This window comes from Podarcis gaigeae (genome assembly GCF_964106915.1).
Source record: "Podarcis gaigeae genome assembly, chromosome: 1".
NCBI lineage: Eukaryota > Metazoa > Chordata > Lepidosauria > Squamata > Lacertidae > Podarcis > Podarcis gaigeae.
In genome coordinates, this window is record NC_139678.1 from 71,889,608 (window position 1) to 71,902,305 (window position 12,698).

The 12,698-nt window shown below is 41.3% G+C and overlaps 1 protein-coding gene and 2 long non-coding RNA genes across 4 annotated transcripts in view; 2 read left to right on the top strand and 1 right to left on the bottom strand.

Moving 5' to 3' along the window:
- The window catches only part of LOC310834041, an 18,965-nt gene extending 6,550 nt beyond the window's left edge, over nucleotides 1-12,415 (top strand). The window contains exons 2-4 of one of the 2 annotated variants that reach the window (XR_014559072.1): nucleotides 9,333-9,507; nucleotides 11,368-11,857; nucleotides 12,340-12,415. This is a non-coding gene — a long non-coding RNA (uncharacterized lncRNA). Of the gene's footprint in view, nucleotides 1-8,746; nucleotides 9,508-11,367; nucleotides 11,858-12,339 lie in introns of those variants that run through there. The other variant, XR_014559073.1, reaches the window with a different exon arrangement.
- Nucleotides 1-12,698, bottom strand: part of SOX6 (SRY-box transcription factor 6) — a 451,086-nt gene that overhangs the window by 431,945 nt on the left and 6,443 nt on the right. Inside the window, exons 2-3 of the mRNA XM_083704983.1 lie at nucleotides 7,641-7,680; nucleotides 4,794-4,844 (exon numbers count right to left, since the gene is read on the bottom strand). The gene's annotated coding sequence lies outside the window, so the exon portion shown is untranslated. The remainder of the gene's footprint in view (nucleotides 1-4,793; nucleotides 4,845-7,640; nucleotides 7,681-12,698) is intronic.
- LOC310834350 overlaps nucleotides 1-12,698 on the top strand; it is a 79,972-nt gene that overhangs the window by 45,891 nt on the left and 21,383 nt on the right. The window lies entirely within an intron of this gene.

The window sequence follows — 12,698 nt, forward strand, 5'->3', positions numbered from 1 at the left end:
GATCCTTGGGATCCCTTTCCAACTGTACCATTCTATGATTCTATGATTCTGTAAGTATGCTTTCTACTTTATCAACCCCTGCCCCACCCACATGCATTCTGCCATGCGAGCAGATACAGCCCACATCTGAATACATTTATGACAAACATATACATGTAAATTTGGAATTGCTTAAAGAAGTGAAGGTCCAAAGGGGTAGAAATATTTTGAGGATGGATGTTTCATATTATTACCTCAATGCAGATATGCCTTATTAATACACAGCACTGTATACTGTTCATACACTATTTGTATATTGGATAAAAATGTGAACCAGCCTTATATTATTTCCACACACAAAAGCTGAGGATGGAGAGAAAGAGCCTTCCTCCCTGGCTCCTCAGTGCCCATTACCTGGCCCTGGCCCTGCTTGTACTTCACCCACAGAGAGAAAGAGAGAATAAACTTGCCTTCAAAAGAAGGAGATGCTCCTTTCAGTCACTATCAGAACTCCCCAAATATGTAGGTCACTGTTCCCATATACAGATGGAGAAGGATAGCTGAGACAATGACTGGAACTAGAGCCCACAATGAAACCACAACAGAGCTAGAGCTGGGGCAGGCATAAAAGAGTCTGTGGCAGAAAAATCCCTAAACCACATAGGGACACAGGAGCTCAGGCAAGACAATCTCAGCCCCAGGAAGCCCGGATGGAGGTACTTGCAGGTACTGGGTGGGAACAACTTTCCTAGCTTTCTACCTCCCACCTCAATAATATAGCACCTAGAAATATACTTGTAGAGAACCACAGCTTTGCTGGGTCTACACATTTCCCTCAACCATGTTTTGGGAACAGCAGAAAAAAATTAACCTTGCAATCTGAATGGATATTGCCTTTTGCAATCTCATTGTTCCTGTACGCAATAAAGTATGGGTAGCCCAGTAGTGTAAGGAATAATTTTGGCTCCTTTGAAAGTCTATGAATGAGCAAAGGAGACCGAAGCAGAGTCAGGAAACATACATAGATGCTTTTGGGCAGCTGCAGAGAGGGCTGAAGCTGCTAATTGGGAAAGACAAAGATGTAGGGAAATGGCAGCCTGTCTGGAATCCAGTAGTTGAATGGACTGCTCCATGTCACTCCATGGTAAGCCCACTTTTCTGGGGTAAAATAAAAGGTCAACAACTTCAATTCTAAAAAAAAGGTCAACAACTTTGGTCGGCCCTCACCCATGCTCACTTCATCAAATCTGGTCCTCTTTGATCGGCACCCCTGCTGTACAACATGAATGGGAGAAATCCCATTTTATCCTCACAACAAACTTACGAGGTAAACTGGGCTGAGTTAGTGACTTGCTAAGGACTACCCATCGGCAAAAGGCTTAACTCACCCTCAGTCTTTAGCCAACCCTGCTTTTTTAAAAACCAGCACCAAAAACAATACCATGAAGGTGCCTGCTTAACATGATTGACAGGTATCTCGGCAACCAAGTTGATGAGAAGTTATGACAAACCAAGTCCAAATAAATACATCCTTGGAAAGCAATGGTGTCACCAAACATTGGATCAACTGTCTTCCATGGAATAATGTTTTCCCTTGCCCCAGTGCAGGAACCTCAGTCCAGCACAGCTGCAATAGCCGGACTACCGTCTAGCAGCTGTGCATAGCAGAATTTGCCAAATGAGAAGTACCAGCGAACCCCCGCCCCCCACACCATTTCCCTGCAAGGCATCCTATTGCTTTTTTTGATATGTGAATATTAGAACCTTGTATGCTAGCCATAGTAGAGTCAGAAGAAGTTCCTTGACTTCATTGCAGGTAAAACCTATCTACAGGATTATGGATTGTAAGATTAAAAATAAAGCCTACCAGATATAAACAGAAGCTTTCATGTTATGGATTATTTAATTTATACAATTATGGGCCTGTTCAGCATTCTTCAGTGAGAGAATGCAGGATCACTTCTCTGAAAAAAAAAATGTCTATACCAGGGCGCCAATATTATTAATATTATATGACTTGAGCAGAGGTATTTGATATAGTTAGATGTGGCCACATGAGGTTCGTTAAAAAGAAAACAAGAAAACAGATGATTAATTGTACTAAATACCCCATTTTTGTGTGAGAAACTACATCACTTCTTAAAATCCACTGACTTTTAGTGCAACTTCATCAGAGTCTTTGACCTGAGTCTACATAACATGAAGAATCAAAATCAAGGTATTAGTTTGATATAAATAGAAGCAACAGGGGATGTAAAAACCTGGTGGAAGAAAGCTGCCTAAAACCTGCCATCTGCCTAAGAAAGACAATACAGGAGAAGCCAATCTTATGTCCTTAGGGAGGAGTTTCCACAATTAGGACACTGCCACTGAAAAGGCCCTGTCCTATATCCCCTCTAACTGCACCTGCCTTGGTGGACAGGGTCTCAGAAGATGACTGCAATCAATAGACAGAAAAAGGTGGCTCCTCAAATACCCTGGTCCCAAGCCAGAAGATTATCCAATTTCATCTGTGAGGTGGGCTAGTCTGGGATATAGAGAGTGGGCCACCCAGTGAAATTTATGGCCAGACAGAGGTTTGAAGTTGCATCATCCCAATCTAAGTCTCCATTCAATCCACTACACCACAATGACTTAGTTAAAACAGTATACTTTCACTTCTTTAAATCTTGCTGGGAATTTATGAGGTGAATCATTTTTTTTAAAAAAGTAGCAATGCTGTTTATTTCAAGATCTGTCCAGTTTATGGGCTGATCCTCTTGCATTGTAGTGCATGAGGGAAAGGAGCAAGCAGAGTCAGAAGAGGAATCCATGCCACCCCAAAGGCAAGGGATATTGTCTCTCTCTGGTAACAGGGTCCAGTTGGGCAAACTTCCCATTGCTGTTGCTGCAGCATAAAAAACAACCCTAGGCAGGCAGAGATTCTGTGGAATGTGCCTTGGAATATAAAGAAGTTTCAGATAATTAAGATGCAAATAATTGTTTTTCTACATTACTCAATTTAATGACTTGGGCATAGCAAGCAAAACAGATCCAGCCTTGCCAATTTTCACTTTATAGCCTCATCCTTAAAGAGGCTTTTCTGGTCTAGCCTTGAGGCTGTTTATTTGTTTCTTTCTTAGAAATATATCCCATCTATAGCCCACTTACACTTTTTTTCCAAGGAGAGGATCTAACACTTTTTCAAAAGCCTTTTCATGGAGATTTTGAGTTTTTCTTCTTTCCTTGGTCAAAATTAATAGATGTGCATCATTTTGATTTGAAGAGAGGTTTGATTTTTGCAAACACTATTTAAGAGATTCTGCTGTTGATATTTTCACATTAATATACATTATTTATCTCTGCAGGGTGGTGAAAATGAGGGAGTTGCACGGGCTTAGGGGGCAGGAAGTGGGATTCTCTGTAATCATCAGCAGCAGGGGACTCCTTTGAGGCTGCATTGTGAGTTTCAGTTAAGATTCCAGCAGAAACAAAATAATTGTGTGTTGAGAAGTGTGCGGCTGGGAACTAATACATGAGTAATCTCTTTCAGTTTTTAATTTCCAGTTCAAAATGTCGCAAGAGCTCAGTAGGGGCAGGGATCAGTTTCCTCTGAGATCTGAGCCCCTACAGGTGTTTTCAATGCTAGGATTTAACTCTAGAACACCTAATATAGGGGGGGGGGGAAATCCCTGAGCAGGAGTAGAGTGCGTTTTTCTAACCATCAAGCAGCCACTTCTTACACATTAGGGAGAAGGGCTTCCTCATCAGAGGGTGTGTTTCCAAGCAGATATGCACCCCCAGTGGTATCTCTTCTTCTTGAAACAAGTATTGAGCGTAGGGCTTCTCTGTTATTCACATTTCACTTCACTTAAGCCTAGGTCACCTATTCTTAGCAAAGCAATATATGGCCCTGTTTGCTAAAATTCATTTTGAGGAATTAACTAGATTTTCAAGCACCAGTGCTAGACAAAGTAAACAGTTCTATATGTAGTCACTGGAATATTACCAAACTGCAGTTAAATATCTGGCACCATTTCATTTTAGGTTTTATATGGAAACCTCAAAAATAATGTTTTTTTCCTGATGTTTTCATTGCTGCGTGAAAGTTCTTTTTGGGGGAGCCAGACTCTGCAAGCCTTAAATTCCCTATTAAAGTACTAGAAGAAAGAAAAATGTGTGATGGAGTAAAATGCAGTGAACAGGCAGGGATACCATTTCAGATTTCAATGAGAGGAAGCAAGATCCAGAAAATTCCAAAACCTATTGGACTCACTTAAGGTGAAACTATAGGGGGAAACTAATGTTTTATTAACTTATTTTGTTTGCTTGTTCTACTTATATCCTACCATTCCATCCAAGGTTCCCAGGGCAGACAAAAAAAAGTCAATTCAAATGCAACACACTGGCACAATTCAAAATCATAAAATCATGATAACCAAATCAACCTTATTCACATAGGACAAATAGTCAATCTTTTCCCCTCAAAAGGATATTTCATTTATAACCAGGGCCCTTCAACGTGGAAAGCTGCAATTTAGCAAGAGTTATATGAGCTTCAGAGCAATAATCCTATGTGGTCTGAAACACAGAGTGGGAGTTCCACCTATGTGGTACACTTGGGTTCAGGGGTACACTTGGGTTCAGGAACCATAACATGAACATCAATTTACAGGTTATAAACCTGTCCTCTGAAATGTAGCATAGTGACTAAGGCTGCAATCCTGTGAGCACCTACCTGGGAGGAAATCTCAGTGAAGAAAGTAGGAGTTCCTTCAGAGAAAAGGTGCAAGAAATTGAGATACAAATCAATAAATGCCATTTTTTTATCTTACCTTTGTCATTGGCAAGCCATTCCCTCTTAGTCTCAGAGTCAATCTGTTCATCTATAATATGGGAATAATAATACCTTAAGGTAGATGTAAGGATGACAACACACAACAATATATTTGAACAACTGTAAACACTTGAAAGTGCTTTAGGAATGCTACCCATTTTTATTCTTTCCCCAACTTGTGGCTAGACTACAGTTACCTGGTATAAAAAGTCACCCTTAGTATTTCTGAAAGTTGAAAACCACTTTCTTTTTAAAGTTACAGCTTTGTAGTCAAAATATAAAATATAAATAGGTGATTTTACAATAGGTGATTATGAAGAAGTGTGCATGCACACGAAAGCTCATACCACTAACAAACTTAGTTGGTCTCTAAGGTGCTACTGGAAGGAATTTTTAAAATGATTTTACAGTGTTACTTGTAAAAGGGTCAGGCAGACTAACCCACCTTGGGGACAAGGGGCTGAATCTGCTCTGTGTGTGCTACTGCCACTGAGAGCAAATGGCACCCTAGTCCTGGCAACAAGAGTGAGCAGCTAAATGAAGGAATGGAGACAGTAGTGGTGAAGAGGCAGAGACTTGGCGGCCTAACTGCAGAGGCTGGGTGGGCCTCTTGTAGCACATACCCCATCTAACAAGGATTGTCATCTATGGGTAAAATGCAAAGTAATAGTACTATTTAGGACGGCATGGTCTCTCCACAGCCTCTACTCTTCATAAGGTCAAGATGCCAACTTTGGCCAGCCACCAATCCTAAGCCATCAATTGTGTTATACTTGTGTTAGACCCACCCCTGGGTGGAAATCAGTCAAATGTCCAAGAAAATCTGTACATATGGCAGCCCATGTTGGCAGTGCCGGTTTTTCTGTCCAGGTTTTTAGTTTGAAATATGGCAACACTACTATAAGCATTTTTTTTTTGCTAGTGTTCAAAATATATAGAATTTGTATCTGTCAATAATTCAGAAAGGAAGAATTTGACACAAAAGAATGCACGCTCAAAGGAGGTGAAAACAGAACTTTATGAAATGGGCTTAGTTTGTCAAGATGACTGCAGTAAAAACAAGAATCAGAAGATAATAACATATTCCCATATGTACCAGAAAAAAGACATCAGAAGTAGCAAATGAGAAATAAAGGTAAAGGTAAAGGACCCCTGGACGGTTAAGTGCAGTCAAAGGCAATTATGGGGTGTGGCACTCATCTCACTTCAGGCTGAGGGAGCTGGGATTTGTCCATAAACAGCTTTCCAGGTCATGTGGCCAGCATGACTAAACCGCTTCTGGCGCAACAGAACACTATGACAAATGCCAGAGTGCACAGAAACAGTGTTTACCTTCCTGCCATTTACCTATTTATCTACTTGCACTGGTGTGCTTTTCTGCTAGGTTGGCAGAAGCTGGGACAGAGCAATGGGAGCTCACCCCGTTGCACTGATTCAAACCAGGGACCTTCCGATCAGCAAGCCCAAGAGGCTCAGCGGTTTAGACCACAGTGCCGTATTTATATGTGAAATATAATCTACATCTACATTCTATTCCTATGAGTAAGCATAACTGAAACAAATGAGTAGACATGCATAGGATTGCATTGTTGGGGTGCATGCATCCTGGTTTGTTTGCAGGGGAATTAAATGACATTGGCTATTTAATGGGCATTATTTCTGATTGTTTACAAAAATATTGGATGACACTGCATTGAAGCAAGTGTTATCACACACTTCCAGCACTTTTCTCCATAAGTTTTTCTTATCACAAAATGTCTGATCTTTTGGGGAAGTGGGTTTGATGCACAAGACCTCCTAATCAATTATAAATGTGAAACCTGAACTCACAGGTATGTGAATGAAACCTTCCTGAAAAAAAGGGAAACTGGAAGCACTCTCAGTTTCTAGACATGCTTCTCTTCCCTTATCTTCTTCCTATCTGTCTGAGGATGCAACGTTCCTCACTGCTCCCATCCCAGTTAGGCTGAACTATTTATTGCATTTTTTATATGTTTAAAATATATGTGCTGCACAAAGGACACATGTTGCTATAGAAGGCCTTTGCAGGTATGTGAATTCACAATAAAAGATGTTCTTGCAGAGATGTTCTTTGCAACCAAGTTGCAAAGAAACTTGTACTTACATTGCAAGAAAATATGGGTTATCCATGCCGGTGCTAGAGGCTGTCCAAACTGGCCGAATGTCAGGGTGCAAAAGCCGACAGAAATAGGAGCTACTGAGCCAGTTGTACCACCATTTTAACTGGGTTTGCCTGACCAAAAAATGTAAAGCAGTGTGCATTTAACTCACACTGTTTTTGCTTACTTGGCAAAATGAGAACACCCTATACCTTCTACTACTGGAGCAAAGATGGAAGATGGTGGTAAAGGCGTTATCTTACTTTCCACTGGGCACCCAGGGAATGTTTAGGACACTATGAGACAAGACTTTGAAAACCACACCTTATAGGTCAATATAAATTTTAAAAATTAAATATAAACCCAATATTAAAATAAATATTTAAGAACAAAGCAATCCAAAATGGGCAAGGGAGAGTGAATCTGTGTTGGCAGAGCTGCTGGTGTAATGGAATGGGATGGGATGGTTGGCTGAATAAATTTTGCTGCCTGAGGTAGGCAACCTCTCTTCCAAGTATTCAAAGCAACTGGACAGGTAGTTAAGTTTTACTTCAGCATTGGAGATGAGACAGCACATTTGAGGGCAACAAGTTAATTTAGGGTGTGCACATCTGGCCAGATAGCACACACATTTCTGTTATCTGACACCATACCAAAATGGCTTTCCAAAATGGCTCAGAGAGGGTTTGGAAGACCATACATCTCTCTCTGAGGATGAAACCCACTTTCATCCACAGAGCAGGAGATCCTCAAAATTCAGTGGACCTAAAGGGATCAGAGGATTGTGCCATTAAAAAAGGAAGTAACATTACAATGAAGCAATCTAAACAACCTAACAAAGAATAAGAATCTAAAACAATTTTAAAGATTTGAAAATAGCTGGTGCAAAACCTTTAAAAATAGAAGATTAAAAATTACTTAATAACAGTCTGTTAAAACAAAAAGGTTTTTTAAACATGCCTCACACCAACAATAAAGGATCCTAGCGGACCTCTACAGGAAGGGTTTCCAATAATTCTGGCTGCACCGCTGAAAAGGCCTTTTTTTTTTTGCACATACTCATAAGTTGGATCACTTCATGGTGAAGGTGAGCCTCATTGGTGATCTTAATTAATCACCAGGCTGTATTTTATACTATCTGCAGTTTTCAAACTATTTTTCAAAGGCAACTCATTGCAGTTGCCTACCCTGGAAGTAACCCGAGGAGATTCCAGGCTAGCTATTTATGGAACACTCATGCTGATCTTTGCACAAAATTTGCACAGAAGTTATACAACATCTCCTATTTATTGAGCATTCATTCAGATATGTTCGTGCAGACGTTATATGACATTGCCAGCTAGTGGTTGCTATCCCACACTGCTATCCAGTGGAATTCTCTATCACTTTTCTCATCAGACTTTTTGTGGTTAGAAAAGTGACAGAAGTGTGGGGTAACAACCAAGTTTTGTGTGAACAATGAGGCGGTCTGTAAGTGTTCTTAGGAATGAACAATTACTCTATTACAGATTTGTCTTCTCTAAGAAAAAGTGGAACACTGCAGAGAATTCAAGGGAAGAAAGAAAACTTATTAAGACAGAAAGCTCATCTTTTTCATGCTTCCCCCCCCATCTTGCTGTTTGTCCCCCAGTGTCTATGTCCATTTTCTGTATCTTCTCCTTTATCTGAGATTTCCAGTTTAGAAACAGGAATCTCACTAACCTGTTCTCTGAACAGAGGAGCAGAATGAGCAATTGTCCTTCTTTAACTACTGAGAATTGGAAAAGAAGCAATGCCATTTTAGGTATTGGGATATTGTATGCTTTAAACACAAATGGAACATGTTTATGAGCATTTTGAATTGAGCTTGGAAGTGAACAGAGAATTAATGGAGTTGTTGTTTTTTTAAAATGTCTGCTGCGATCCTGCCTCCTGGTCTCTGTTAACTGTCTTGCAGTTAACTATAGCTTTTGGACTGTCGATTGAACAAAACATTATCTGTTGCAGCATGTATTATATATACCAGGGATTAGCAGTCTTTTTCAGCCATGGGCCGGTCCACTGACCCTCAGACCATGTGGTGGGCCGGACTATATTTTGAAGGGAAAAAAATGAATGAATTCCTATGCACCACAAATAACCCAGAGATGCATTTTAAATAAAAGTGCACATTCTACTCATGTAAAAACACGCTGATTCCCAGACTGTCCGCGGGCTGGATTGAGAAGGTGATTGGGCCGCATCCGGCCCCCGGGCCTTAGGTTGCCTACCCCTGATATATACACACTATAGTAGTAATAATTCATAAACTTGACGTCTACTTAAAAACACATCTTGTTTTTCCTTAGATAATGACATAGGAAGCGAACCTTGTTAAGTTGTGGGTGAACATATCAGACGACACAGCAATTCTTCAGACAGCTCTTGTTTATTCACAGGCCAGAACAGAACTGAACTGAAGGGTTCAGCCAACCTGCTTATATAGAGCTCAACAACAAAGCAACAGTAACAACTTTCTGTAACTATCCAATCAGTGAACGTCACTTTCAATTCCTTATTTGCGTATGCGGACCTGAGTGAAAACTATCTACAGTATCCCCCTGCTGGCCCAGGGTGAGAACTTCAGTACATAACAAACCTTATTCTTTTTATGAAAGCAGCACCTAGGAAGGGAAGGTTTGTTTCTTTACTCTCCCACTTAGACTGGAATGGAGATTGTCCCTTGCCATGGCTAGGAACCTTAGTAGAAAAGGTCCCCCATTGGCACCAGTGGAGTCTCCCTCCGTGCCCCCCGCCACAAGATTCAAAGCCCCACAGGTAATCTCCAATTTGATCTTAGTGGAGAACCAAAAAGGTAATCCTCTCCACCCCTGTGTGCTGCTTTCCCAGTGAGAACTGGGCTCTCGCACTGTTGATGGGTTTAGAAAAGCAAGATATGTAGCTGCCTGCTACCTGTTAAGTGCTCACCTAGTTTGGTGCTCACCTGGAAAAGGGCCCTCTTTTCCAGATAGCCCTTTCATCAGAAGTAAGGCAAGCGGCCTCCAGGAAGAGAGTGGCAATAGTGCTTCTACCTGGGAGTCTTCTTTGGCACCCACTTTATTATGTGGTACTAAGTGAAGACCTTCCAGTTTTCCCAAGCTATTATATCTTTTCACTTGTAAATCTGCTGAATCTTTCAAAATATTTTAAACTGCTGTTAGTTTATTGGATTAGAAATTGTTTTACATTGTGCTGTAGTTTTATGTCTGCTGTTTTAGATGTTTTGTATGTATAACATTTTTATTTTTATGTAAGCTGCTCTAGGTATTGAAGGGTGGGGTAAAAATATTGTGAATTAATTAATAAGAATGTTGGACTGTCTCATTTTCCAAAATAACATCAAAGCAGCACGTAATTACAATGTAGTTTCTTTGATTAAAAACTGCTATGGTTTGGAAACTTCAGAGCTTCCCCAACAAAGTCCTCAACAAAGATGGCATTTCAGCTGAAATTAAGTTGAGCAGCACCACATTTAACTTGAAATAAATTAAGCTCATTTTCTCCCATTTTTTTCCCATTTAGTTTTTGGGTCTATACATTAAGGTACAGTTAATTTTAGATGCAAAACTTTGTATGCTGTGCAAATCATGCCTAGATGTCAAAGTAAAGTAACAACCCTAATGAGCAATGTTAAAAAAGGCAGGACCCATTAGTTAAAAGACACAGCCAAAGATGACAAACATGCATAAAATTCAAAACATGATGGAAAAGAGAACAGGCAACTGAACCACATAAATCAGTGTTTTGAATTTTATTTCTCTGTGGGTATAATTGTACCTTAGTTTCTTATAATGATTTATTGAGGTAAATATTCTGTATGGTTTAACAGCTACAGCTTCAAAGTGTCAGCCACACAGTCTCCCTTATTCATGAGGCAGCTGAGGACTGGGGTTGTGAATTAGCTTCTGTATTCTGGGACTTGGCAAAGTTTGTTTTTTAAGGTTCTTATAAAGGATTCATATTGATGCAGCTATTCAAATGTTAAAAACACTGTGCTGTAATGGATGAAATAGAAAACCTTTACTGTAATTCCTGAGGAAAAAAAGTAAATAAATGGAAATAAACCATGCAGAATTGCCTTCAGCAAAAATAGAGCAATGCCCTGAAGTTGTTTTTGTATCGTGTGTGTGCATGCGCATTCTCTCTCTCTCTCTCATATGGGAAGACAAAAAAAAGCACACTATCATTTCTTGAAGAGAAGAATAAAACAAAATTAAATTAAATCAGGAGAAAAAACTGGAACAATGATCTTAAACTGTGACATTTGCTGTTGCTGGATGCCAAGCCACACTTTCTAGTCAGAATAAACCAGCCATTAAGTAATAAAAGAGTCATAGTCCATGAAAGTTGTGATGGCATTTTAACAGTTCTTCATCTATTATTTTAAAAAGTCTAATCTGCAAAATACAGTTCCTTTTCTGTTTATTGTCTTAGGGCAGTGATGGCAGAAATTAGATGTGTTCCCATGGTGTGGAAAACCACCTTGTGGTCCATGCCAAGATATTCAGCAGGAAGCCTTCTTATTGCCAAGAAACACGTGTGCCTCGGATACCAAAGATCGACATGTGCTGATGTTTCAACATTCCTGGAGAGAAATCCGACCCCCTCGGTGCCTATACTAGGCTCCCTGGCATGCCAGCACCTCACCCCATCTGTCCAGAGTGGCACTGTGCCTTCTCATGTGGAACTACACCAGTTACAGAGCACAGGTGCCAAATATATGCTTAACTCAAAACCCTGAGAAAATGCAGCAAATGACTTCCCTGCAAAAAAAATGGCATCTCCTGCCAAACTGGATTCATGCTTCATTAGAAAATGGTGGCAAGGACTTGCCATTGAAAACCTCACCGAGAAATGACCACTCTTAACAGTGTCATCTAGCTTGAGGCCCTTCTGCCTTGGAGTGTAAATCTCATATTGTGAGGTTCACAAGGAGTTCCGCTAGTGGTACTGGATTTTAAAACAGTTACAAGGTTCACAAGGAGTTCCGCTAGTTGTAAGCAAAGGTAAAGGTAAAGGTACCCCTGCCCGTACGGGCCAGTCTTGACAGACTCTGGGGTTGTGCGCCCATCTCACTTAAGAGGCCAGGGGCCAGCGCTGTCCGGAGACACTTCCGGGTCACGTGGCCAGCGTGACAAAGCTGCATCTGGCGAGCCAGAGCCGCACACGGAAACGCCGTTTACCTTCCCGCTGGTAAGCGGTCCCTATTTATCTACTTTCACCCGGAGGTGCTTTCGAACTGCTAGGTTGGCAGGCGCTGGGACCGAGCAGCCGGAGCGCACCCCGCCGCAGGGATTCGAACCGCCGACCTTTCGATCGGCAAGTCCTAGGCACTGAGGCTTTAACCCACAGCGCCACCTGCGTCCCTTTTCCGCTAGTTGTACTGGATTTTAAAACAATTACAAGGTTCACAAGGAGTTCCGCTAGTTGTACTGGATTTTAAAACAGTTACAGCTGAGGGCACCAACACAGTGCCTGTACACAGTGGTGTAGCGTGGGGGGTGCAGGGGGGGCCGGCCGCACCGGGCGCAACATCTGGGGGTTAGGGTTAGGGGGCGCAAATCCACGGGTTAGGGGGCGCAAATTACTTGCCTTGCCCCGGGTGCTGACAACCCACGCTACGCCACTGCCTGTACATACAGTGCTACTCTTGAGGAATTCCCCTGGTGCCCAAAAAGCACCCAAGGCCTCTCTTCGGCTCGTTGTCCTCTTGGTCATGAAGTGGTAAGCATGGTAATTCCACCCCACCATCTGCCATAAAGCAC